Below are 4912 nucleotides of genomic sequence, written 5' to 3'. Positions count from 1 at the left end.
TATATTGGAGACAGCATTTCAGGCAGGGGAAGCAACAGTTCAAAGGCCTTGAGGTGGGAGCATCTCTGACACGTTCAAGGACAAGCAAGACAACAGTGTAACTGGAGTGCTGTGAGAGAGGGGGAGAATAGAAGGGGAAAAGGTAGAGAGATGACAGGACTAGATAATGAAGGTCACTGGCATCACTTTAATAAAATAGGAGGTCATCACAAGGCCAAGAGCAGAGGGATGGCATGATTTAATCTGGATTTTAAAAGGATCACTCTTGCTACAGTGTGAATAGATAGTGGTGGTGGGGGGGTAGAAGCAGAGAGACCAATCAGAAGGTATGTAGGAATCCAGACAATAGACGAAGGTAGCTCATACCAGAACCCAGTACTGGAGGTGGTGAGAAGTGGTCAGACACTGCTTTGATCATGGAAAGCACTACTTGTTGATATATAGGATGTGGGGAGAAAAAAAGAGGTGAAGGAAGATGCTAAGATTTTTGACCCGAGCAACCAGAAGGACTGTATTGCCATCAACTGAGATTGGGAGGGCTGTGGGTAGAGCAAGTCTGGGGTAGAGGGAATGACTACTAGATATTGAAGGGGAATTTTCTACACGAGCTTAGAGTTTGAAAGAGACAATAAGAGAGAGGTCCTGGGTATAGATATACACTTGGGAGTTGCCAGCATATAGACGGTATTCAGAGCTGTGTGACTTGAGGATGTGACCAAGAGTGAAGGTAGAAAGAAAAGCGAACAGAATCAGTGGTGGCCCCCACTAGGATTTAAGACAGCAGGGAGAAAAGTGAAACCAGCAAAAGAGACTGAGAAGGGGCAATGAAGAGAATGTGCTGCCTGGGAAACCAAGGAGCTGTGTTGTCCTCCATGGCGCTAGAGTCTGCATTTAACTCTGGGAATGTTCTCTATGTGATGACAATGAGCCTCTTTGGGTTACATCTGCTGTAGCCCTCCCAATTTCCCCTGACTCTTCCTCTCTAGCTAAACATCTTTTGCCTTTCTGCATAGACTTCCATAAGGGAATTAAATGGATTTTAATAATTAAAAAATAATAAAGGAAATAAAAATCAAGAAATACACCTCAGGATAGAAATGATATTTTTTTAAAAGTATGCCTATAACTCACTCACATAATCTACATAAAATATACACATCACATGCAAATGCCCTTGCAGTCACTGGTTCTTAGGAAGATTCCTGTTGACCCCACAGCAATGGTGAATTTTATACCGTACCCTGCAAGCTGCACAAAGGCAATCCAAATGGCACTCTGAATAGCCACAACTCTGGTCATATATTCTGGACGGTGGGGGCAACCTCTGAGTATTAGTCCCTTTCTTGTCCCATGAATATCTACTGGAAGAGCCTTAGTCACTAGTGTCAAGCTGTTTTTGAACTGAGGGTCCATCTTATTTCCCTTGGCTTTTTTCATGGTAGATACTCTATAATATAAAGTTTGCTCAGGGAATGAATGAATAGTGCCTGCTGCACTGACGAATGACTTGAACCAAATAGACTTTCTTGGTCGGAAACTTGAAACACAGACAAGCATAGCAATTATATTTAGAAGTTGCCTTTTTTGTTGAATTTATGGCATAGTTTTTGATTGGATCATTTCTATTTCTTTTTTTTTTTCCTGTAACATAAAAAAACTCAAAAGTGTAGACTTTCTTACCCCGGGACAAGGAAGACACCTTCCACCTTATTTGAACCACACATATTTGCAAGAAGAATACTAGTCAGAAAGAGAGTAGATTCAGCTTTTTAATCAGCAGTATAGTTGAGGACAGATGCTATTCTATTTTTCTTCTCTCTCCCTCTCTCTCTCTCTTTTGCTATCATTTCAGGAATTATGATTTTCCATATTCTCAAAGTAAAAAAAAATCGCTGACAGAAGACAAGCAAACCAATGTCATCACTGAATATACCACACAAGTGCATATGAGAAGCTGTATCTCTGGCCAAAGGGGCATACATAGTCTGCAAACCAATCAAAAGGACCATTTCCATGAGCAGCCGCCTTATTAGATGCATAATCAACAGTCTACCTAGGGCCTCTTTCCATGGGAGAAGCTGGGGAGATAAAGATTCATTTCGTCAGCATGTTCTAGTTTTTCATATGATTCTTTGCTGTCTCCAGAATTTTTTTTCAGCACTCAAACAGACAGCTATAAAATTGATTGGCTTGAAAGCCAAATAAAATAAAACACAGTAGCCTACTTTATCATTTACTACTAGCTATTTATTATGAGCAGTGCTGTGTTGGGATATCGACCCCGAGATTAAAGCTAGAGAAATATAGATTCTGAGATTCTGTGGACACATAAAGCTCCCCAGCCATGGTGACAGATGATAATGAGATTATACTCAGAGGCCATCTTTTATCTCAATGGAGCCCAACAGCTATCATTTTTTAAAAAATAATGAATTGTACAAACAATGCAGGGAACATTTGCTTAGCAGTTCTGCAATGCGGCTTCCATGGGCCCCAAGTACACTGGCAGGCAGCCCAGATATCTGGCCACTGAGGACAGACACTCCCCCAACTCATTTATTTGCTGGCTGGTTGAATCATTTGTTCTTTTATTTACTTCAACCCACCTGGCCACAGGAGGCATCCTTCTCCCTAAATATTCCTTGTATTCATCGTGTTCTTTCTTGCCTCCAGGTCTTTTTTCTGAGTATTCCTCCAGCTGAGAAGCCCTCTTACATGTCCAAAATCAAAACCCACTTCCTCCTTGAACACAGAGCTTTAGTCTCACATCTTTCACAAAATCTTAAGCAAAAACTTTAGAGCAAATTGGTCCAGATCCAAATCCTGGCTTTACTACTTATTAGCAGGGTTGCTGAGGGCCATTCACATCACCTCTCTGAGTTTCAGGTTCTTTACTATAAAGGAGAGGTTAAAAATTCTTATCTCCAAGATTCTTACCTAATTCTTATCTTACGCAAGACTAAGCACGTGAGGTGCACAGCACAATTTCTAACCATAGTAGGCACTTACTCAATGTTAGTTTCCCCTCTTGGGCTCCTTTTCTCAGTTAAATTTTCAGTCCACACTTACGTGATTAAACAGACACTGAATTTTTCACAGCAGGATGTCCTGGATCTCGGGCTCTTCTGTGAACCTTCCCTTCACCTTCTTGCTTTAATCCATGGTTCTGTAGCCTGGCTGCACATGGCAATCCCTTCAGATATACACCATGGTTGGGCTCAAGCCCCAGAGATTCTGATTTAATTGGTTGGGAGAGAGCCCAGATGTTACTTGACAGACAATTCAGCTCTCTGTCTGCACCATGACTGCAGCCAAGCAGTTAGACAGGCTGAAGGGAAATACATGAACTTTCTGAATGGTCTTAAATCTGTGCCCACTAGCCTCGCTAGGTGGGCCCTGGTGTGGCAGCCCTGAGTTCCCTCGTCCACTCACTGTCCCACTCTCCCGGATGTGACTTCTCACTTCCTCTCCTCCCCTCAACCCCTCAACTCCTGCCTTATCATTACCCTCTGCTAAGCGTCTGCAGCACTCACTGGCAAGACAGGAGGAAAACCCTGAACACACCGCATCGGCACATCTCCCAACCTCGGCGTGCATACTCTGCTTTCTCTCCTCTTACTGTGAATGGAACATCCCTGTTTCTGTGACGGACCAGATCCTCCACTTAGACCCTGGAGCTCATTCCTTCCAGCAATCATCACCACGACTCTCCTGAATCATCACTTATTCCCTCCCTACTGGACCATTCCCACCCGGAACTACATGCTATAATAATTCCCATCTTAAAATAAGCCCCCCCCCCATTACTGCACATGGCCCTCCAACTACTACCCTACCTTGCTGGTCCCCTTTTAGGAAAATACAAAAATTTAAAACTAGCTAGTCCTCACTTCTCTCTGCTGCTTTCCTCCCAGTGTCCCATTGAAGCCCCTGCAGTCAGGCCTTCATCCCCACCACTGCACTGAAACAGCTTTGTCAGGGCCTCCAAAACCTCCAACGCCAAATCAACAGTCAATTCTCAAGCCTCCCATTGTAGCATTTGACACAGCTGGTCACTCTGGGTCTTCACTGCCTCTTAGTTCTCTTCCTACATCACTGGGGGCCCTTCTGTCTTCTTAACGGACTCTTCTCTGACCTCAAACATTGCAAATGCCCAGGAGCCAGTTCTCAGACTTATTATCTCCATCTAACTCACTGTCTACGTGACTTAGTCTAACCCCATGACTTTAAATGCCATTCATATACTGTGACTCCCAGATTAACCTCTCCAGCCTGGACACGGATTTGTTTGTCCAGCTGCCTTCCCGACATCTCCACCTGGTTTTGTCTCTGCAACATGAAAAGTCACACTATAACTGAATTCCTGATTCCCACCCACCCCCAATTCTCCTGCTCCTACCAACCTCTCCATCTCGGTGAGAAGAAATTCTACTTTAGGTGACTGTAGGTAGGTCCGCGCCTCATGCCCCAGCCTCTCCCCGCGCGTGGCTTCGCGGTGTGGTAGCTGGGAGGTCCTCACTGGCTTTGGCCACTATGGCTTTGTCCGTGGCCCCGGGCTAGACTGGACATCCAGCGCTGCCAGGAACCTCAGCTCACCGCTCACGTCTGTGTCGAAGGGTGAAAGCCAGGCGTCTGCACACGCCGCTGCTCCGGCCCCCCACCCTGCGCCCCCCTGAGCGCGCTTGCGCGTGCGCATGCCCATGCGCATGCGTGTGCTCTGGCCTCTGACCCCCGACCCGTGGTCTGCCTGCCAGATGCCCAGATGGCCCGACGCTGACGCCCATGCCGCTAGCACCCCGAGGGGAGGAGAGCTCTGCTTTCAACATTCAGTAAAGCTGTTGGTCTGGAAAAAAAAAAAAGGGCGGGGGGAAGAAATTCTACTTTTGTAGCAGTTCAATCCCAAACCCTAGAA

At 45.5% G+C, this 4912-nt stretch overlaps 1 non-coding gene across 1 annotated transcript; it reads left to right on the top strand.

The window, feature by feature from the left end:
• Nucleotides 1-4517: 4517 nt before the first annotated feature.
• On the top strand, nucleotides 4518-4640 carry LOC121102135. Its single transcript, XR_005834227.1, has one exon. It is a non-coding gene; the product is annotated as a small nucleolar RNA ACA64 (small nucleolar RNA).
• The last annotated feature ends 272 nt before the right edge of the window (nucleotides 4641-4912 follow it).

Source organism: Ursus maritimus, unplaced genomic scaffold (genome assembly GCF_017311325.1).
Source record: "Ursus maritimus isolate PB19 unplaced genomic scaffold, ASM1731132v1 scaffold_12, whole genome shotgun sequence".
In the NCBI taxonomy this organism is placed as follows: domain Eukaryota; kingdom Metazoa; phylum Chordata; class Mammalia; order Carnivora; family Ursidae; genus Ursus; species Ursus maritimus.
This window is presented reverse-complemented; position numbering and strand designations above follow the sequence as displayed.